The sequence below is a fragment of the Nerophis ophidion genome, linkage group LG10 (assembly GCF_033978795.1).
Source record: "Nerophis ophidion isolate RoL-2023_Sa linkage group LG10, RoL_Noph_v1.0, whole genome shotgun sequence".
Classification (NCBI taxonomy): domain Eukaryota; kingdom Metazoa; phylum Chordata; class Actinopteri; order Syngnathiformes; family Syngnathidae; genus Nerophis; species Nerophis ophidion.
The window spans coordinates 2,126,319-2,150,480 of record NC_084620.1 but is presented as its reverse complement, the minus strand read 5'-3'; the positions used below and the strand labels follow the sequence as shown (position 1 = coordinate 2,150,480).

General features: G+C 40.7%; 1 protein-coding gene and 1 long non-coding RNA gene across 2 annotated transcripts in view; one reads left to right on the top strand and one right to left on the bottom strand.

Annotated features, from left to right (window-relative positions):
- The window catches only part of chrm2a (cholinergic receptor, muscarinic 2a), a 110,611-nt gene extending 110,430 nt beyond the window's left edge, over positions 1-181 (bottom strand). The window contains exon 1 of the mRNA XM_061912005.1: positions 121-181. The gene's annotated coding sequence lies outside the window, so the exon portion shown is untranslated. The remainder of the gene's footprint in view (positions 1-120) is intronic.
- LOC133559990 (uncharacterized) overlaps positions 1-24,162 on the top strand; it is a 135,130-nt gene that overhangs the window by 63,639 nt on the left and 47,329 nt on the right. The window lies entirely within an intron of this gene.

Here is a 24,162-nt window from a genome sequence, read left to right as displayed (position 1 = left end):
TTAAAGCAGCCTCACAGATAACATCCTTTAAAGAAGCCTGGGGGCCAAAAACACTTGGTCCAAACTATACGCCAAACCATCCCTGCTTGGCTAAAACCCGTAGTTTTTGGTTGTACTTACAGGCCCAGCAGGGGTTCTGCATCCTGCATGGCAAGCTGCGCTCCACACCAAACCGACAAATAGGGGAGCAGGGGGCGTGTCTTCCTCCAGCGCCATGGTTGCTCGCCATGTCCACTACACAGAAAGACGTAGCAAGGATTAGCCTGGCTAATATCACGTTTAGCGCCGATTAATCACAAACCCCGTTTCCATATGAGTTGGGAAATTGTGTTAGATCTAAATATAAACGGAATACATCCATCCATCCATCCATTTTCTACCGCTTATTCCCTTTCGGGGTCGCGGGGGGCGCTGGCGCCTATCTCAGCTACAATCGGGCGGAAGGCAGGGTACACCCTGGACAAGTCGCCACCTCATCGCAGGGCCAACACAGATAGACAACATTCACACTCACATTCACACACTAGGGCCAATTTAGTGTTGCCAATCAACCTATCCCCAGGTGCATGTCTTTGGAAGTGGGAGGAAGCCGGAGTACCCGGAGGGAACCCACGCATTCACGGGGAGAACATGCAAACTCCACACAGAAAGATCCCGAGCCTGTGATTTGCAAATCATTTCAACCTATATTCAGTTGAATATGCCCCAAAGACAACATATTTGATGTTCAAACTGATAAACAATTTTTTTGATGGAAATCCATCCATCCATTTTTCTACCGCTTATTCCCTTTGGGGTCGCGGGGCCAACACATGTCTTTGGAAGTGGGAGGGGCCTATCCCCAGGTGCATGTCTTTGGAAGTGGGAGGAAGCCGGAGTACCCGGAGGGAACCCACGCATTCACGGGGAGAACATGCAAACTCCACACAGAAAGATCCCGAGGCCGGGATTGAACCCCAGACTACTCAGGACCTTTGTATTGTGAGGCAGACGCACTAACCCCTCTGCCACCGTGAAGCCACAAATAATCATCAACTTTAGAATTTGATGCCAGCAACACGTGACAAAGAAGTTGGGAAAGGGGGCAATAAATACTGATAAAGTTGTGGAATGCTCATCAATTACTTATTCGGAACATCACACAGGTGTGCAGGCTAATTGGGAACAGGTGGGTGCCATGATTGGGTATAAAAACAGCTTCCCAAAAAATGCCCAGTCTTTCACAAGAAAGGATGGGGCGAGGTACACCCCTTTGTCCACAACAGTTTAAGAACAACGTTTCTCAAAGTGCAATTGCAAGAAATTTAGGGATTTCAACGTCTTCGGTCCATTAAATCATCAAAAGGTTCAGAGAATGTGGAGAAATCACTCCACGTAAGCGGCATGGCCGGAAACCAACATTGAATGACCGTGACCTTCGATCACCGTATCAAAAACCGACATCAATCTCTAAAGGATATCACCACATGGGCTCAGGAACACTTAAAAAAACCACTGTCACTAAATACAGTTTGTCGCTACATCTGTAAGTGCAAGTTAAAGGGGAACATTATCAGCAGACCTATGTAAGCATCAATATATACCTTGATGTTGCAGAAAAAAGACCATATGTTTTTTTAACAGATTTCCCAACTCTAAAAGGGTGAATTTGGCGATGGAAACGCCTTTCAATTGTTCGCTGTCGGAGCGATGACCTTTCACCCGTGACGTCACAATGGGAAGCAATCCCCCATTTTCTCAAAAACATTACACACAACAAGTCAAATCAGCTCTGTTATTTTCCGTTTTTTCGACTGTTTTCCGTACCTTGGAGACATCATGCCTCGTCGGTGTGTTGTCAGAGGGTGTAACAACACGAACAGGGACGGATTCAAGTTATGGATGTAAATCTAACTCCTGTTAGATTTACATCTAACAGGAGTTCGATGTAAATCCGGAGTATTTATAATTTACAATCCGGAAAATACAGTTTACAGATTTCTTTAACACAATGCGGCCACCAGAGGTGGGTAGTAACGCGCTACATTTACTCCGTTACATCTACTTGAGTAACTTTTGGGATAAATTGCACTTCTACGAGTAGTTTTTATGCAACATACTTTTACTTTTACTTGAGTATATTTATAGAGAAGAAACGCTACTTTTACTCCGCTCCATTTATCTACAATCAGCTCGCTACTTTTTTTTATCGATCTGTTAATGCACGCTTTGTTTGTTTTGATTTGGTCAGACACTCATTCAAAGTAGGAACTACGCATGCCTGTGTTTCACCAATCAAATGCAGTCACTGGTGACATTTGGACCAATCAAACAAAACCAGGCGGTCACATGACCGTCACACGTCGAATCCGACCTAAAAAAGTTGAAAAACTTATTTGGGTGTTACCATTTAGTGGTCAATTGTGCGGAATATGTACTGTACTGTGCAATCTACTAATAAAAGTTTCAATCAATCAATCAAAAGTGTAAAGGAAAAAAGACACTTTTTATTTCAACCGTACTTCCCGTCAAAAGCCTAAAGACTGATCGCACACTTCCTGTCTTCACAATAAAAGTGTCACTCCCACTCGCCTGCGCTAACAAAATAAGAGTCTCCGAAAGCCAGCGCAAACAAGCTAGCAAGGTACAGAGTTTGCCGCCAATGTGTTTCTTGTAAACGAATATGGAAGCTGGACAAATAAGATGCCGAAAACCAACGACTTTCATGATGTATTAGACAGAAAAGAGGAACTTTTTTTCTCCTCCATTTGAAAATGTGGACATTATCTGCACTATACTGTCTGATTCCAATCAATGCAAGTCATCAGAATCAGGTAATACACCAACTTATATTCTTGTCTTCATGAAAGATAGGAATCTATATGTGTTAAACATGCATGTATATTCATTAAAACACCTTTAACATGTCAACAAAAACGGCAAAATAAATAACTAAATTATATATATATATATATATATATTTATATGATATGTGTGTGTATGTATATGTATATATGAGGTAGATCACCTCGACTTGGTCATTTATTAAGTAATTGATTAACGTTGAAAAACTTATTGGGGTGTTACCATTTAGTGGTCAATTGTACAGAATATGTACTGTACTGTGCAATCTACTAATAAAAGTTTCAGTCAATCAATCAAAAGTGTAAAGAAAAAAAGACACTTTTTATTTCAACCGTACTTCCCGTCAAAAGCCTAAAGACTGATCGCACACTTCCTGTCTTCACAATAAAAGTGTCGCTCCAACTCACCTGCGCTAACAAAATAAGAGTCTCCGAAAGCCAGAGCAAACAAGCGAGCAAGGTACGGAGTTTGCCGCCAATGTATTTCTTGTAAAGTGTATAAAAACGAATATGGAAGCTGAACAAATAAGATGCCGAAAACCAATGACTTTCATGTGGTATTAGACAGAAAAGAGGAACTTTTTTTTCTCCTCCATTTGAAAATGTGGACATTATCAGCACTATACTGTCTGATTCCAATCAATGCAAGTCATCAGAATCAGGTAATACACCAACTTATATTCTTGTCTTCATGGAAGATAGGAATCTATATGTTAAACATGCTTGTATATTCATTAAAACACCTTTAACATGTCAACAAAAACGGCAAAATAAATAACTATATATATGACATGTGTATGTATATGTGAGGTAGATCACCTCGACTTGGTCATTTATTAAGTAATTGATTAACGTTGAAAAACTTATTGGGGTGTTACCATTTAGTGGTCAATTGTACAGAATATGTACTGTACTGCAATCTACTAATACAAGTTTCAATCAATCAATCAATCAATGAATGCCTACTGAGCCTATGTTGCTGTTAAGTTATTGTGGCTCAATTTGCCTTAATTTTTTTATTTTAATTTATTATTATTTAATATATATTATTGTTTTAGTTGCTTAAGAGATATTCCTGGCTCTGAATTTGCTGATTGCTATTTTTATGTTTTTGTGCATTATTTGTTGCCGTAATCATTAAACAAACAGGTTACTCATCAGTTACTCGGTACTTGAGTAGTTTTTTCACAACATACTTTTTACTTTTACTCAAGTAAATATTTGGATGACTACTCCTTACTTTTACTTGAGTAATACATCTCTAAAGTAACAGTACTCTTACTTGAGTACAATTTCTGGCTACTCTATCCACCTCTGGCGGCCACCGAGTTAAAAAAGTTTGGGGACCCCTGCTCTCTATAATTGGTCTGCTTTTAGAAGTGAGAAAGTTGTATGGGAACACCTCTAAGGGTGCCAATGATGCTTTAATTTGACAGTTTGTGACCAACGTGAGACTAATGCTTGTCAAGGTAATCCAGCGGCGTAATCCAATCACGTTTAATCCCCTGTCAAAGTTGTTTTGAAGTTCTTTAAAATTCTATCATTTAGAGCAGGGGCGCTCACATTTTTTATGCAGGTGAGCTACTTTTCAATTGACCAAGTCGAGGAGATCTACCTCATTCCTATTTATAATTTATATTTATTTATTTATGAAAGAGACATTTTTGTTAACAAGTTAATGGAGTTTAATGATAATACAAGCATGTTTAACACATATAGATTCCTTTCTTTCATGAAGACAAGAATATAAGTTGGTGTATTACCTGATTCTGATGACTTGCATTGATTGGAATCAGACAGTGGTGCTGATAACGTCCGCATTTTCAAATGGAGGAGAAAAAAAGTTGTCCTTTCTGTACAATACCACATGAAAGTGGTTGGATTTGGCATCTCATTTGTCCAACTTGCATACTCCTTTTTAAACACTTTGTTATGAGAGTAGCATATGTGTGTGGCCCTTTAATGTCTGGCAGCAGGTGAGTGACGTCAGTGAGTGTGCGGGTGGGCAAGCAAGTGAGAAAGCGGTCGCTGAAATACATTGGCATCAAACTCCGTAGCTTGCTAGCTTTCTGAGACTCTTATTTTGTTAGCACAGGCAGGATGAAACAGGTCTTTTATGGTGAAGACAGGAAGTGTGCAGTCGGTCTTTAGAGTTTTGACAGTAGGTACGGAGTCTCTAGAAATAAAATGTGTTTCTCTGCGTCCGCCCTGTTAGTGATTTTTTTCTTAAATATGAGCTGGCAGCAGCCAGCGTCATCTCACAAGATCCTCGGGTGCCGAGAATGTCAAACAACTGACGAAAGTGAAGTCTTGGTATGATTGATGATTGCTCATTTTTATGTACATTTTTTAATGCCTGGCTTGAGATCGACTGACACACCCTCCGAGATCGACCAGTCGATCGCGATCGACGTAATGCCCACCCCTGGTTTAGAGTTTGTCCGACTTAAAGGCCTACTTACACCCACTACTAGCGACCATGCAGTCTGATAGTTTATATATCAATGATGAAATATTAACATTGCAACACATGCCAATAAGGCCTTTTTAGTTTACTAAATTGCAATTTTAAATTTTCCCGCAAGTTTCTTGTTGAAAACGTCGCAGAATGATGACACGTGCGCGTGACGTCACGGACTATCAGGAAATATTAGCGCTGCACAAAAGTCGTCTGCTTTAATCGCATAATTACACAGTATTCTGGACATCTGTGTTGCTGAATCTTTTGCAATTTGTTCAATTAATAATGGAGACTATAAAGAACAATGCTGTTGGTGGAAAGCGGTGTATTGCAGCTGTCTTTAGTACCGAGACACAGCCGGTGTTTCTTTGTTTGTTGTGAAACAGAGCGGTCAAGCGAACATGTTTTCTCTACTTCAACCAGCATGATTTTGGATGGGAAAATTGTGATATGTATCTTACCGGGGACATCATTGGATTATTCGTCATCCTGCAGCAGCTGTCAAAAAAGGCAGCTGTGAGTTTGGCCCCTCGGCTTCTCTCTGAGACACTTCATGTTCACCGCAGCCATCCGACCTCAGGGTATGTCTTTACAATCTTTACAATCTCACTAATGTTAGGAACTCGCATGGCTGCAGTTGTGTGTCCCCGATGATGCAAGAATCCAGGAGAGAGGAGTGAAGGTAAGAAAATAATTTAATACTCATAAGAAACGGAAATAAACATAAAGCAGTCTTGTATAGTAAGTTCACCAAACATAGATTATCTTCGAGCACTGAGGAGTGCTCGAGTGAAACATAAATAGGTACTAGTTTGATTGACAGCAGGTGTGAACCGCTGCCGATCAACAAAAAGAGAAAAACAACAGTACTCCGTAAATAAAACAGGAAATACCACAAAATAAGATCAATGAACAGGAAGTAAATTCAAAAACACGGAAAACTAACAGAAATAAAGTGACAGATTGTCACAACCAAAACACTATTAAAACATTAAGCAGATAAGGGATCTTCCAGAATTATCCTAGTAAATGTGTCTAATTACATCTGAAACGCTCACACTGCCGCTTCCCAGAGCCGTCGCTTTTTAATATTTTTTTCTAGTCGTCCACTATCAATATCCTAATTCACAAATCTTTCATCCTCGCTCAAATTAATGGGTAAATTGTCGCTTTCTCGATCCGAATTGCTCTTAGTGCTGGTGGCTCCCATTATAAACAATGTGAATATGTGTGGAGCCCTGCAACTAGTGACCTCACGTGCACATACTTCCGGTAAAGGCAGGGCTTTTCTATTAGCAACCAAAAGTTGCAAACTTTATCATGGATGTTCTCTACTAAATCCTTTCAGCAAAAATATGGCAATATCGCGAAATGATCAAGTATGAGACATAGAATGGACCTGCTATCCCCGTTTAAATAAGAAAATCTCATTTCCGTAGGCCTTTAAAGGCCTACTTAAAGCCACTACTAGCGACCACGCAGTCTGATAGTTTATATATCAATGATGAAATATTAACATTGCAACACATGCCAATACGGCCGCTTTAGTTTACTAAATTACAATTTTAAATTTCCCGGGAGTTTCATCTTGAAAACGTTGTGTAATGATGACGTGTACGCAAGACGTCACAGGTTTTCAGGAAGTGTGAGCACTGCACACACACACAGCTAAAAGTCGTCTGCGTTAACGTCATAATTACACAGTATTTTGGACATCTGTGTTGCTGAATCTTTTGCAATTTGTTCAATTAATATTGGAGAAGTCACAGTAGAAAGATGGAGTTGGGAAGCTTTAGCCTTTAGCCACACAAACACACGGTGATTCCTTGTTTAAAATTCCTGGAGGTGAAACTTTACTATGGATCAGAGTGCGGTCAAGCGAACATGAATCACGACGGAATGTCAACCAGCAGGTTTCGGTGAGAAAATACATTGTGGTTAAAAAGTCGCTTCTTACCGGAGAAAAGCTGAGCTTGTGCCGTCCATGCAGCTGCCGTCGACTCCCCTGAGACATTGGCGTCAACACACCCGTGGAGACACACCTCCGACTATCAGGTACTATTTAACTCACTAAAACACTAACAACACAATAGAAAGATAAGGGATTTCCCCTGCCCCAAGTAGAGGAGTTCAAGTACCTAGGAGTCTTGTTCACGAGTGGGGGAAGAGTGGATCGTGAGATCGACAGGCGGATCGGTGCGGCGTCTTCAGTAATGCGGACATTGTACCGATCCGTTGTGGTGAAGAAGGAGCTGAGCCGGACGGCAAAGCTCTCAACTTATCGGTCGATCTACGTGTATGGATCGGTTCGCAGCCGAGTGCGAAGCGACCGGAATGAGAATCAGCACCTCCAAGTCTGAGTCCATGGTTCTCGCCCGGAAAAGGGTGGAGTGCCATCTCCGGGTTGGGGAGGAGACCCTGCCCCAAGTGGAGGAGTTGAAGTACCTAGGAGTCGTGAGATCGACAGGCGGATCGGTGCGGCGTCTTCAGTAATGCGGACATTGTACCGATCCGTTGTGGTGAAGAAGGAGCTGAGCCGGACAGCAAAGCTCTCAATTTACCGGTCGATCTACGTGTATGGATCGGTTCGCAGCCGAGTGTGAAGCGGCCGGAATGAGAATCAGCACCTCCAAATCCGAGTCCATGGTTCTCTGCCGGAAAAGGGTGGAATGCCATCTCCGGGTTGGGGAGGAGACCCTGCCCCAAGTGGAGGAGTTCAAGTACCTAGGAGTCTTGTTCACGAGTGAGGGAAGAGTGGATCGTGAGATCGACAGGCGGATCGGTGCGGCGTCTTCAGTAATGCGGACGTTGTACCGATCCGTTGTGGTGAAAAAGGAGCTGAGCCGGAAGGCAAAGCTCTCAATTTACCGGTCGATCTACGTGTATGGATCGGTTCGCAGCCGAGTGTGAAGCGACCGGAATGAGAATCAGCACCTCCAAGTCTGAGTCCATGGTTCTCGCCCGGAAAAGGGTGGAGTGCCATCTCCGGGTTGGGGAGGAGACCCTGCCCCAAGTGGAGGAGTTCAAGTACCTAGGAGTCTTGTTCACGAGTGGGGGAAGAGTGGATCGTGAGATCGACAGGCGGATCGGTGCGGCGTCTTCAGTAATGCGGACGTTGTACCGATCCGTTGTGGTGAAGAAGGAGCTGAGCCGGAAGGCAAAGCTCTCAATTTACCGGTCGATCTACGTTCCCATCCTCACCTATGGTCATGAGCTTTGGGTCATGACCGAAAGAATAAGATCACGGGTACAAGCGGCCGAAATGAGTTTCCTCCGCCGTGTGGCGGGTCTCTCCCTTAGAGATAGGGTGAGAAGCTCTGCCATCCGGGAGGAACTCAAAGTAAAGCCGCTGCTCCTCCACATCGAGAAGAGCCAGATGAGGTGGTTCGGGCATCTGGTCAGGATGCCACCCGAACGCCTCCCTAGGGAGGTGTTTAGGGCACGTCCAACCGGTAGGAGGCCACGGGGAAGACCCAGGACACGTTGGGAAGACTATGTCTCCCGGTTGGCCTGGGAACGCCTCGGGATCCCCCGGGAAGAACTAGACGAAGTGGCTGGGGAGAGGGAAGTCTGGGTTTCCCTGCTTAGGCTGTTGCCCCCGCGACCCGACCTCGGATAAGCGGAAGAAGATGGATGGATGGGATTTCCCAGAATTATCCTATTAAATGTGTCTAAAAACATCGGAATCCGTCCCAATGCAATCGTGTTTTGTTTTTTTAACATGTTTTTCTAGTCCGTCGCTATCAATATCCTCAAACACAAATCTTTCATCCTCGCTCAAATCAATGGGGAAATTATCGTTTCCTCGGTCCAAAAAAGTACTTTTTGTTGGAGGCTCCCATTAAAATTAATGTGAACATGTGAGGAGCCCCCACCCTTGTGACGTCATCGTCTGCGACTTCCGGTACAGGCAGGGCTTTTCTCTTCGCACCGAAAGTTGCGGACTTTATCGTGGATGTTCTCTACTAAATCCTTTCAGCAAAAATTTGTCAATATCGCGAAATGATCAAGTATGACACATAGTATGGACCTGCTATCCCCGTTTAAATAAAAAAATCTCATTTCAGTAGGCCTTTAAAGCGTTCATTTTTGGAGCATGTGTTTTTGTTTTCTGTTTAATTGTTGCCAAAGTGCCAAAAGCGTGGTAATTATTCTCAGCAGTGACTCTTGCAGATTGAAGCATTAATATCTCATTCTCTCTCGCGCGGCGCCGTCACCTCGCTGAAGCCCATTAAGAAGAGCGGTGGAATAACAAGAAAACGCAGTCGGAGGTTCTTCCATTTTTAAAACGCCGAGGAGGACTTTTGAGTGGCTTCCCCCTGCTGGAGCCGGCGGCGAGCAGCTGGTGGCTGTCGGCAGACGTCCACGCTGGCCGCCTCTTCCGACAACTGACGTCCCAGCTGCTCTCGGTTTAGCCATCAAGTTAGCATCGTTTGGCGTTCAATCACTTTTTTCGATAATATCTTCCCACCCCTCCTTAAGATGCACAAAACTTCTAACTTCCCCCCCCTTCTTTCCCGCCCCCTCAAACATTAATTGGCAGACGTGATGTCGTAATCCCAACACGGGATTACGGCGAGCACATAATCACGCAGAGTGTCAACATCTGCATGGAATCATGCCGTAATCTCGGCGGACTATTTTCAGACCTTTTTCCTCGACAAGATTAAGCGCTTGAAATCCTCGAGCCGTTCCCACAAATGAAACGCCCCTGCAACAGGAACAGGAGACCACTGCCAAGGCCTCCAACGCTAATTTGGAATAATTACAACACCCCTGCGTACGTCTGAAGTTAGTCAAGATTCACGCATAATTCACAGAGGATTTATGGAAACATTTTTATTAACTTTGGGGAAAAAAAACAACCTTTACAACCTTTTTGCCTGGCCCCTGCACATAATCAGCAGTAAGTAATGCACAACACGCATAACAAACAAATACATAATTACTTAAACAAATACAGGCAAATACTTAAAAAATTCTACTTTTTGTCATGTTTTAGATTAGATTAGATTAGATTAGATAGTACCTCCGCATTGCCGGCAGTAAGTCGAACACATTTCCAGTGAGGGTTGGACTCCGCCAAGGCTGTCCTTTGTCACCGATTCTTTTCATAACTTTTATGGACAGAATTTCTAGGCGCAGTCAAGGCGTTGAGGGGTTCCGGTTTGGTGACCGCAGGATTAGGTCTCTGCTTTTTGCAGATGATGTGGTCCTGATGGCTTCATCTGACCGGGATCTTCAGCTCTCGCTGGATCGGTTCGCAGCCGAGTGTGAAGCGACCGGAATGAGAATCAGCACCTCCAAGTCCGAGTCCATGGTTCTCGCCCGGAAAAGGGTGGAGTGCCATCTCCGGGTTGGGGAGGAGACCCTGCCCCAAGTGGAGGAGTTCAAGTACCTAGGAGTCTTGTTCACGAGTGAGGGAAGAGTGGATCGTGAGATCGACAGGCGGATCGGTGCGGCGTCTTCAGTAATGCGGACGTTGTACCGATCCGTTGTGGTGAAGAAGGAGCTGAGCCGGAAGGCAAAGCTCTCAATTTACCGGTCGATCTACGTTCCCATCCTCACCTATGGTCATGAGCTTTGGGTCATGACCGAAAGGATAAGATCACGGGTACAAGCGGCCCAAATGAGTTTCCTCTCCCTTAGAGATAGGGTGAGAAGTTCTGCCATCCGGGAGGAACTCAAAGTAAAGCCGCTGCTCCTTCACATCGAGAGGAGCCAGATGAGGTGGTTCGGGCATCTGGTCAGGATGCCACCCGAACACCGCCCTAGGGAGGTGTTTGGGGCACCTCCAACCGGTAGGAGGCCACGGGGAAGACCCAGGACACGTTGGGAAGACTATGTCTCCCGGCTGGCCTGGGAACGCCTCGGGATCCCCCGGGAAGAGCTAGACGAAGTGGCCGGGGAGAGGGAAGTCTGGGTTTCCCTGCTTAGGCTGTTGCCCCCGCGACCCGACCTCGGATAAGCGGAAGTAGATGGATGGATGGATGGATAGATAGTACTTTATTTATTCCTTCAGGAGAGTTCCTTCAGGAAAAGAAAAATTCTCAGCACAATCCCATTCAAGATCAGACAAACATTACAGGGAGACAGAACAGGATCGCTGACGGGTCTGCCGGCTTCCAGCGCCCCTTACAAAAAAGATGAGATACAGGTAAACAAGGGCGGGGAATGGGAGAAAAAAATATCAATCAATCAATGTTTACTTATATAGCCCTAAAACACTAGTGTCTCAAAGGGCTGCACAAACCACAACACAAATCACTACGACATCCTTGGTTGGCCCACATAAGGGCAAGGAAAACTCACACCCAATAAAATAAAATAAAAAAATCGGTCTAAGCCTGGGCCCTGCAGAGGGGGTCCAGACTGAGGCCAAGGGAAAAAAAACAACAACAACGACAACTCATAGCCATAATACACATCCCTATCAACTGTGTGTAAGAGGGAAATATCAACAGGGAAACATCAAACATCAAAGAACACAAAGGACATTAAAGACATTAAATCAGCGGATGCAAGCAGCCACTTCTACATACAGCTATTAACAAAAACTAAAAGAAACATATACACTTTGTGATCATGTTCTGTTTAGTTATGTTTGTTTTTGTTTTTGACTCCATTAGTTCTTGTTTTTGCGCACCCTGGTTTGTTTTAGTTTCCATGACAACTATTAGTTTCACCTGACTCATTTGTCTGGACTCACGCATCTGTCAATAATAACAGCACTATTTAAGCCTACAGTTGCCAGGCAGTCAGCCTGGCGACATCACCCTCTGCACACCTTTGATACCCGATTGATTGCTCACTTCTTGCCGTAGATTCACGCTGTTTATGTCACAGTAAGTGTTTTCGTTTTTGCTGTCCATAGTTCTGCCATTGTGCGCGTTTTTGTTTTCAGAGCCAAGTTTTGAACCTCTACTGAGAGCGCCTTTCGTTTGTTCCTTTTTTTTTTTGATTTAATAATAAAAGATGTAATTTGCACCACGAGAAAAGAAACCACGCCAAAGTCCACGCTATGACACTTTTTTTCTATACAGTCGTCCCTCGTTTATCCCCAGTTAGGTCTCAAGTAGGGTTGTACGGTTTACCGACATTAGAATTGTACTGCGATACTAATGATTCATTTTCGGTACGATACCAGCTCTGAAAAGTACCTTTTTTTTTTTTTTTTTTTTTTGGCATCACAACATCTTTTGTTTTTAAAAAAAATTATATTATGTTTATAAACTCAAGAAATATGTCCCTGGAAGAATGAGGACTGTGAATACGACCAATGTATGATCCTGTATCGAATGTGTGGTATCATCCAAAACTAATGTAAAGCATCCAAACAACAGAAGAATAGGTTATTATTACATTTTAACAGAAGTGTTCATGTTAAAAGAGAAAATAAGCAGATATTAATAGTAAATGAACAAGTAGATTAATGATTCATTTTCTACCACTTGTCCTTAATAATGTTTACAAAACGAAAGAATGATAAATGACACAATATGTTACTGCATATGTCAGCATACTAAATCAGGGGCTTTTGTTTGCTTACTTACTAATAAAAGACAAGTTGTCTTGTATGTTTATTATTTCATTTAAAGACAAACTTGTAATAAGAAACATATGTTTAATGTACCGTAAGATTTTTTTTTTGTTAAAATAAAGCCAATAATGCAATTTTTAGTGGTCCTCGTTATTTAGAAAAGTACCGAAAAGTATCAAAATATTGGTATCGGGACAACACAAGTCTCTAGTGGCTGACACTACTGTATTATTGATATTTTTAGGTCATTTGACCAATTTTGTGTAGAAAAAGCTTAAATTAAGGCCAAAAGAATATTGTCAATTGACCTAAAAGAAAATGAAAAAAATAAATAAGTGAAGCCGCAGTATTTGAAGTGCGATGTGGTGAGGGAAAACTATATATTTTTGTATTGTTTATTTGAAAAAAAAAAAAGTTTATTTGAAATAATTACTTTTGTCAAAATTGGGTTGTTTTATCCACAACTACACCAATAAGTGATCCGACAAAATAAATTTTTAAGTAATTCATTAACAAATAATAAAGCATTGAATTATATTTTCTGATTCCAAATAATTTTAAATGAATTGGAAATAACTGAGACTGAATTACACATTGATTATTGATATGCAGTTTTCCACAAATTAAATGTTGACATTGTGTGAAATGTTTGACAAATCAGGTTGTGGTTATGGTATAGTTTATTTTGAACATGAGCAAACTTATTATCCTAATTTTCCGTATGTAAGTTTGTCTTTTTTCTCAGATGTTATGGTTGAAATAAATCTGAAATAATTGAGACTGAAATATACATTAATTATTGATATGTCATTTTTCCACAAATTCTATAGAAAATAAATGACATGTTATAAATCTGGTTATGATTTTAGTTTTTTTCGAACATGCATAAAATCACAATATTCCCATTTTCTCAGTAAAACATGCTCGAAAAAGAGTGGAAAGAACTAGATCTTATTTAATCCGACCCCTTTTTTATATTTTTGCATTTGCTAATGCATTTGTCTGTCCAGTCCATGTGCACAAATAAATACATTTGTAACTAAATAGATGGATAGAGTTCAAGATATTTATACGGAATGTTCTTCTTTGTCTTTATATTTTATTTTTATTTAGTAAAATTTCATTTTTAAGTATTCTGCGCCAAATGTCTTGGCTTAAATGAGGTTTTGTCATGACTAGGACTTGGGCGTGGATTGTTGTCCCGAGGTGCAAAGCGATTGGAGTGGACTTTGGGGTTTGTTTTTCCAGAAGTCAAAGGAAAGTTGGCGTGGGCAAGGCGTGAATTTAAGTACATATTTCTTATTTTGACACGAACTACAAAAAAGGAAGCAAACAAAGGCGCGCACAATGGCGGAGAACAAACTTGACTAATGAAAACAAAGACTTGCACAAAGGCAGAAACTATGAACTATAAACAACAACTTAATTGGCATGGAACTGTGAAACATGACATTAAACAGAGTAAAGGTAACTTGGCATGACGTGAGTAGAAGTATCGAGGATGATAGATGTTGGTAGAAGGTCATGTTGCCAGGACGAAGAACAGAAACGGACCGGCTTAAATAGCAGTGACATGATCAGTGAAAACAGGTGTGCGAGTGCAAAAGTGTGCGAGTGACACGAGGACAGGTGAAAACTAATGGGTTGCTACGGTAACAAAACAAACCAGGAAGTGCAAAACAGGACCTGAGTGTCCAAAAAACAAAACATGATCACACAGACATATGACAGGTTTGACATTTGCATAAAACCCATTAATATGTGAACAAAAACAGCAATACATGTACAATTGGATAAATACACAAGTCAAAGAATAATGATGTTAAAAACTACAAAATAAAAGATTATGCTCTACTGATAAATGACATGGCATGAAATAAGCATGAAAATAACAAGGCGGCGCATAAAGTTTGTGTACCTAATAATGTGGCCAATAATCTCCACTAGACCCTATTTTTTAATGCAGCAGCAGGCTTTTCCCATTCCACCTTTGAAACCCCGCCACCGACGCCCGCCTTCACACGGCGGTCATTTTCCGGAGGGATAATAACGCTCACAAATCACCCGGCGTCCATGAAATTGATGCCCCTTCATCTCCAAACAATGGAGACGCCTTATGAGGGCCTTCATGGTGTCATGAGTTCGGTGGCTGACAGCGCCCGCGGAAAGACGGAAAGGCATTTTTGTTTTGTTTCAATGCCGGTCGGGACGGCGGCGTGATGAGGGCGACTCCATCAATCGGCGCCGTCCTGTGGCACGATGGATTTATGGCGGTTTACGCTGCAATCAGACGCACTCTCAAAATGGCGGCGTTTTATCTCAAAGGGAGCTGAGTAATGGATGAGTGAAGCTCCGCCTACATGTCAATCACACCAAACAGCTAAAGTATCGGGACACAGGAAGTGAGAAGGGGGAAGACACGGGTGAGTTTGGAGTAATTGTGCAGCTCGAAGCTGCAGAAGTCAAGTAACAAGACATCGGAATCACTAAATGTCTGCATTGTGTCCTCAAAAAGGACATATTTTGTTTCCAGGAGAGAAAACAGGACCAGTTTATGTTCTTTACAGTTTGGGAGTTTTCAATGGATTTAGTAAAACAGTCGATAAAAGAGAGAAGTGGTGTCCAAACTACTGCCTGCAGGCCAATTGCGTCTACAATTTGGCCCACGATACGCCAGACAGCAGATAAATGTAATAATCTGGTGCTTGTGAGTGAGAGACTTACGCCAGTGACCTTGGAGTGTAATTTATTGCGGGTCTTGCACAGCCTTTACTTGTATGACCCAATTCAAAAACCTTCCCTAGTAATGGCGGGGAAACAAAAAAAATCAACCAGCACAAAAAGTCTACATTTGATACATAAAACAACCTGCTCACTGAACTTTGTGAATATTATTAAAAAAAAAAAAACAGCCAACCACCATACTAAAGTCTACATTACAGCCGTTTAGATCCATTGCAAGGTAGGATGTGAAAATATGCAAAAGAGACCTCTCCACACTTGTCCAGGTTTGGCGCATTTAAGCTGCTTGATATTTCTGATTGATTAGAAAACTTTAAAAAATCCATCAGTATCATGTAAAAAAAGGTAGGAGTTTAACTTCCACATGCTCGTAACATTCAATTCCAACAATGATTATAGTTTATAATACACACACACACACACACAGACACACACACACACACGTATGTATGTATGTATATATATGTATATATATATATATATATATATATATATATATATATATATATATATATATATATATATATATATATATATGTATGTATGTATGTATGTATGTACTAGGGGTGTAACGGTACACAAAAATTTCGGTTCGGTACGTATCTAAACCAAGATACGTACCGAACCGAAATTTTTGTGTACCGTTACACCCCTAATTTATATATATATATATATATATTTATATTTATATATATATATATGTATATATATATATATATATGTATGTATATATATATATATATATATATATATATATATATATATATATATATATATATATATATATATATATATGTATATGTATATGTATATATATATATATATATATATATATATATGTATATGTATATGTATATATATATATATATATATATATATATATGTATATGTATATGTATATGTATATATATATATATGTATATATATATATATGTATATATATATATATATATATATGTATATATATGTATATATATATATGTATATATATATATATATATATATATGTATATATATATATATATATATATATATGTATATATATATATGTATGTACTAGGGGTGTAACGGTACACAAAAATTTCGGTTCGGTAGTATCTCGGTTTAGAGGTCACGGTTTGGTTCATTTTTGGTACAGTAAGAAAACAACAACATATACATTTTTGGGTTATTTATTTACCAAATTTGTAAACAATGGCTTTATCCTTTCAACATTGGGAACACTATAATCATTCTGCCCACTTTAATCCACATTAAACTGCCTCAAGTTGTTGCTTGGATGAAATAAAATGACCCAACTTTTCTTCTACATATAAAAAGTGCAACATTAAACAGTTTCAAGTCAACTCATCATGCTTAATTCATTTCAGCATTGGGGAAATAGTTGATTTTTTTTAATGTAAATGTTATATTTGTATCAACATGTGATAGCAGGGACCCTGCCATTCAAAACTAGGCTGCTAATGATTAATGTAACTGTAGCTGAAATATAGTACAATAGCAATAGGAGAGACTATTCATCCCTGAACATCATGGAGTTCATGTAGGCTTAATGATGCACTTACATTATTTATATATATATATATATATATATATATATATATATATATATATATATATATATATATATATATATATATATATATATATATATATCATGCTTTTGGCCTCTGGCCAAATTTTTTTTTTAGCTCAATGTGACTCCCTAGTCAAAAGTTTGGACATCCCTGCTGTAGACTCATGAAGAGGTCTCAGTGGTATTTTATTGCAGACTAGCAGGGGGGTGGGCCCTAGTAATTGGTCACTATGTGTGAAAAAATGTGGGTGTTGCACATTTGTAAAAGTATTTCAATAGACTTTTTCGAATAATAATTAAAAAGCAGCAATAGGAGCCTGGGAGTTGGTTCTCAGTTAAACAAAACGAGCTGACGCGGTGCTTTTAATAATCTAAAAGATGACTTTGTGATTCTCATCCAAATACGAAACAAAAGTGTTTTTCGGCACGTGAGAGTGGGCGATGGCTGCAGACTGTGAGCGTCTTAGCGGCCAAGCTGGCTCTGACAGGCAGTGAGTGACAGGTTAGGTGGGGGGTCAAACAAGAGGAAACACCTCCCTCGTCGCGTCGTCTTGAGGTGTAAAAGAAACGTTCACCTCCTATCGAGCGCTTACCACCTTGGCCTGTCAGAGCGGGCAATGGGGGCTGAAGGGGTGGCGATCAGGTCGGCCAGCCTGGTTAAAGGCCGTTGACAAGCACGTGGTCAGGAGAGAGAAAATGTATCAATCAATCAATCAATGTTTACTTATATAGCCCTAAATCACTAGTGTCTCAAAGGGCTGCACAAACCACTACGACATCCTCGGTAGGCCCACATAAGGGCAAGGAAAACTCACACCCAGTGGGACATTGGTGACAATAATGACCCAGTGGGACGTCGGTGACAATGATGACTATGAGAACCTTGGAGAGGAGGAAAGCAATGGATGTCGAGCGGGTCTAACATGATACTGTGAAAGTTCAATCCACAATGGATCCAACACAGTCGCGAGAGTCCAGTCCAAAGCGGATCCAACACAGCAGCGAGAGTCCCATTCACAGCGGAGCCAGCAGGAAACCATCCCAAGCGGAGGCGGATCAGCATCGCAGAGATGTCCCCAGCCGATACACAGGCAAGCAGTACATGGCCACCGGATCGGACTGGACCCCCTCCACAAGGGAGAGTGGGACATAGAAGAAAAAGAAAAGAAACGGCAGATCAACTGGTCTAAAAAGGGAGTCTATTTAAAGGCTAGAGTATACAAATGAGTTTTAAGGTGAGACTTAAATGCTTCTACTGAGTTTGAAGAACTTTTGACGTCATACTGTGTAAAGGCGAAGAAGATTGAAGGGTTTCAGGGGAAGGAAAGTGACCAGTCCACCAATTAAAAGAACGCATTGTGTTTAGCTCCGCGAAAAAGAGCAACAGTATCCTCCTGATGATCAGCGTCCTCTGCAGTGGACGTTTGTTTTTGGTCTATTTTTGTCAGTTACAGATTTCAAGGAAAACACAGTTAGGGAAAAACACAATTGTTCTCGGTCTATTCTTATGTCTGTCAGAGTAAGTTGTTGACGAACCCCAAGATGCAGAGAAGGATGCAGGCATCGAGTAAGGAAAGATGGTTTAATAAAACACTAAGACAAAACCAAACAAAAGGGGTGCAACAAATAGCGCGCACGAGGCGGATAACAAACTAAAAGAGCTAGCATGGGAGCTAGAAAACAAAAGGAGCTTAGCATGGAAGCTAGCAAAAACAATAGGGCCTAGCGTGGAAGCTAGCAGGTAGCGAGCGTGCAATACAAAGACAGATTGAAAGCAGGGAACAAAAGACAGTAAGCTACAAACTGCTACCGAAATAAAGCTTACCGCTACGCTGCAATGGCACGACACGACACGACAGGAGCGACAATACAGAAGTGACATCGCCAATAATCCATATATGTATGTATATATGTATATATATACATACATATATCTTTGAACTGGAAGTGTGCTTCCAGTTCAAAGATGGCTCACCAGGTCACCTGACCTACTCTCACTTGGCAAAAGGATATCAAAACTAATTATGTGAACATGCGTGATTAATTTTTCCCTGTTGAAAAACATCATTTTGCACCATAAAGCTTGCAGGGTGCTGCTTGGTAGTGTAACCAGCTGCTAGCTCATACAGCTAGTTCCATGGCATCAACATGCTAACGTTAGCATTATTTGGGCTGTTTTTTTGTTGTGTGAATTAATTTCAACTTTGCACTTCTGAGAAACTTGCATCACAAACTTATTGATCATTAAAGAAAACATTAGGTCATTGATCATTAATGAAAAAAATAACTGATTTATCATTAATAAAAATATGTTGAAGAATAGACCGAAAACACATTTGTTTTCGGTCTATTCTTATGTCTGTCAGAGTTAGCTGTCGACGAACCCCAAGATGCAGAGAAGGAGACAGGCATCGAGTAATAAAACATGGTTTAATAAAACACTAAGACAAAACCAAAGAAAAGGGGTGCAACAAAAAGCGCGCATGAGGCGGATAACAAACTAAAAGAGCTAGCATGAGAGCTAGAAAACAAAAGGAGCTTAGCATGGAAGCTAGCAAAAACAAAAGGGCCTAGCGTGGAAGCTAGCAGGTAGCGAGCAGGAAAAAAAAAGTTGTTACGTGTGGTACAAAGACAAATTGAAAGCAGGGAACAAAAGTAAGTACGCTACAAACTGCTACCGAAATATAGCTTACCGCTACGCTGCAATGGCACGACAAGACAGGAGCGACAATACAGAAGTGACATTGACAATAATCCAGCATTGACTGGATGGGAAGACGGGTCTATTTAGGAGTGGGCTGATTGGCACCAGGTGTGGCCAGGTGCCAATCAGCCGCAGATGAGGGGACACAGCATTCAGGGAGAAAGACATAAAACAGACAAAATGAGAGCGCTGAAAGGAACTAAAGACAGGAAATACTACACACACACAGGAAAAACTAAAACACAAACAAACTGTCAGGGGCAAGCCTGACAATGTCAGAGTGACACATTTCAGTTAAAAAAAAAACATGAATAAGAAACACAAAAGTCCACTACAGGTGGTATTAGTTTTACTCTACTTATATTGTCAGAGTTACACATTCCAAAAACAACAAAAAAAACTATTATGCAAAACACAAACGTCCACGGAAGAAGTAATTTTCAGTTAGTCTATGTTAAGCCAAGTTAAGCAAAACAAAAACGTCCAAGGCAGTGGACATTTGTTGTTGGCCTATTTCTATTGTCAGAGTCATATTTTGTCAGAATTGCACGTTTTAGGGGGAAAAAAAAGAAAGAAAGCAGAACACACAAACAAAAAAAACACCTCCGGATTCCCCGGGAAGAGCTGGACGAAGTAGGTAGTGAAAGGAAAGTCTGGGATTCTCTGCTTAGGCTACTGCCCCCGTGACCCAACTTCAAATAAATGGAAGAAGATGAATGGATGATGGATGACAAAAAATAGCCATGTTAAGCAAAACAAAAACGTCCAAGGCAGTGGACATTTGTTGTTGGCCTATTTCTATTGTCAGAGTCATATTTTGTCAGAATTGCATGTTTTAGGGGGAAAAAAGAAACAAATAACAATAAAAAATAAATACAAATAAATAATAATAATAAAATAATAATAATTAAAAAAAAACACCTCTGGATCCCATGGGAAGAGCTGGATGAAGTAGCTGGTGAGAGGAAAGTCTGGGCTTCTCTGCTTAGGCTACTGCCCCCGTGACCGGACTTCAAATAAATGGAAGAAGATGGATGGATGAGAAAAAATAGCCATGTTAAGCAAAACAAAAACGTCCAAGGCAGTGGACATTTGTTGTTGCCGTATTTCTATTGTCAGAGTCATATTTTGTCAGAATTGCACGTTTTAGGGGGAAAAAAAGAAAGAAAGCAGAACACACAAACAAAAAAAACACCTCCGGATCCCCCGGGAAGAGCTGGACGAAGTAGGTAGTGAAAGGAAAGTCTGGGATTCTCTGCTTAGGCTACTGCCCCCGTGACCCAACTTCAAATAAATGGAAGAAGATGAATGGATGATGGATGACAAAAAAATAGCCATGTTAAGCAAAACAAAAACGTCCAAGGCAGTGGACATTTGTTGTTGCCGTATTTCTATTGTCAGAGTCATATTTTGTCAGAATTGCACGTTTTAAGGAAAAAAAAGAAAGCAAAACAGAAAAAAAACACCTCTGGATCCCCCAGGAAAAGCTGGACGATTGAACTAGTGTAGCTAGTGAGAGGAAAGTCTGGGTTTCTCTGCTTAGGCTACTGCCCCCGCAACTAGACTCCGGATAAATGGAGGAAGATGGATGGATGATGGATGACAAAAAAATAGCCATGTTAAGCAAAACAAAAACGTCCAAGGCAGTGGACATTTGTTGTTGGCCTATTTCTATTGTCAGAGTCATATTTTGTCAGAATTGCACGTTTTAGGGGGAAAAAAGAAAGAAATAACAATAAAAAATAAATAAAAATAAATAATAATAATAAAATAATAATAATTAAAAAAAACACCTCTGGATCCCATGGGAAGAGCTGGATGAAGTAGCTGGTGAGAGGAAAGTCTGGGCTTGTCTGCTTAGGCTACTGCCCCCGTGACCGGACTTCAAATAAATGGAAGAAGATGGATGGATGAGAAAAAATAGCCATGTTAAGCAAAACAAAAACGTCCAAGGCAGTGGACATTTGTTGTTTCCGTATTTCTATTGTCAGAGTCATATTTTGTCAGAATTGCACGTTTTAGGGGGAAAAAAGAAAGAAATAACAATAACAAATAAATAAAAATAAATAATAATAATAATAAAATAATAATGATTAAAAAAAAACACCTCTGGATCCCATGGGAAGAGCTGGATGAAGTAGCTAGTGAGAGGAAAGTCTGGGCTTCTCTGCTTAGGCTACTGCCCCCGTGACCGGACTTCAAATAAATGGAAGAAGATGGATGGATGAGAAAAAATAGCCATGTTAAGCAAAACAAAAACGTCCAAGGCAGTGGACATTTGTTGTTGCCGTATTTCTATTGTCAGAGTCATATTTTGTCAGAATTGCACGTTTTAGGGGGAAAAAAAAGAAAGAAAGCAGAACACACAAACAAAAAAAAACACCCCCGGATCCCCCGGGAAGAGCTGGACGAAGTAGGTAGTGAAAGGAAAGTCTGGGATTCTCTGCTTAGGCTACTGCCCCCGTGACCCAACTTCAAATAAATGGAAGAAGATGAATGGATGATGGATGACAAACAAATAGCCATGTTAAGCAAAACAAAAACGTCCAAGGCAGTGGACATTTGTTGTTGGCCTATTTCTATTGTCAGAGTCATATTTTGTCAGAATTACACGTTTTAGGGGGGAAAAAAAGAAAGAAATAACAATAACAAATAAATAAAAATAAATAATAATAATAAAATAATAATAATTAAAAAAAACACCTCTGGATCCCATGGGAAGGGCTGGATGAAGTAGCTGGTGAGAGGAAAGTCTGGGCTTCTCTGCTTAGGCTACTGCCCCCGTGACCGGACTTCAAATAAATGGAGGAAGATGGATGGATGAGAAAAAATAGCCATGTTAAGCAAAACAAAAACGTCCAAGGCAGTGGACATTTGTTGTTGGCCTATTTCTATTGTCAGAGTCAGATTTTGTCAGAATTGCACGTTTTAAGGAAAAAAAAGAAAGCAAAACAGAAAAAAAAACACCTCTGGATCCCCCAGGAAAAGCTGGACGATTGAACTAGTGTAGCTAGTGAGAGGAAAGTCTGGGTTTCTCTGCTTAGGCTACTGCCCCCGCAACTAGACTTCGGATAAATGGAGGAAGATGGATGGATGATGTATGAGAAAAAATAGCCATGTTAAGCAAAACAAAAACGTCCAAGGCAGTGGACATTTGTTGTTGGCCTATTTCTATTGTCAGAGTCATATTTTGTCAGAATTGCACGTTTTAGGGGGACAAAAAAGAAAGAAAGCAGAACACACAAACAAAAAAAACACCTCCGGATCCCCCGGGAAGAGCTGGACGAAGTAGGTAGTGAAAGGAAAGTCTGGGATTCTCTGCTTAGGCTACTGCCCCCGTGACCCAACTTCAAATAAATGGAAGAAGATGAATGGATGATGGATGACAAAAAAATAGCCATGTTAAGCAAAACAAAAACGTCCAAGGCAGTGGACATTTGTTGTTGCCGTATTTCTATTGTCAGAGTCATATTTTGTCAGAATTGCATGTTTTAAGGAAAAAAAAGAAAGCAAAACAGAAAAAAAAAACACCTCTGGATCCCCCAGAAAAAGCTGGACGATTGAACTAGTGTAGCTAGTGAGAGGAAAGTCTGGGTTTCTCTGCTTAGGCTACTGCCCCCGCAACTAGACTTCGGATAAATGGAGGAAGATGGATGGATGAGAAAAAATTGCCATGTTAAGCAAAACAAAAACGTCCAAGGCAGTGGACATTTGTTGTTGGCCTATTTCTATTGTCAGAGTCATATTTTGTCAGAATTGCACGTTTTAGGGGGAAAAAAGAAAGAAATGACAATAAAAAATAAATAATAATAATAAAATAATAATAATAAAAAAAACACCTCTGGATCCCATGGGAAGAGCTGGATGAAGTAGCTAGTGAGAGGAAAGTCTGGGCTTGTCTGCTTAGGCTACTGCCCCCGTGACCGGACTTCAAATAAATGGAAGAAGATGGATGGATGAGAAAAAATAGCCATGTTAAGCAAAACAAAAACGTCCAAGGCAGTGGACATTTGTTGTTGGCCTATTTCTATTGTCAGAGTCATATTTTGTCAGAATTGCACGTTTTAAGCAAAACAAGCAAAAGACATACGTCCACTGTGGTGGACGGTGCTTCTCCAAAGGATCTACATTAGTTTCGTACTTAGAGTCAAACTTCAAAAGTCAACATTCCCATGTTTTTTTTCTGGCGCACCGCCTTCACGGCGAGCTGGGATGAGCGCCGTGGTGAAGCGGGCGGCTGAAAAAAAGGGCGGCGACAGGAAGAGAAAAGAAGTGACCACAAATAAACCAGCGGGC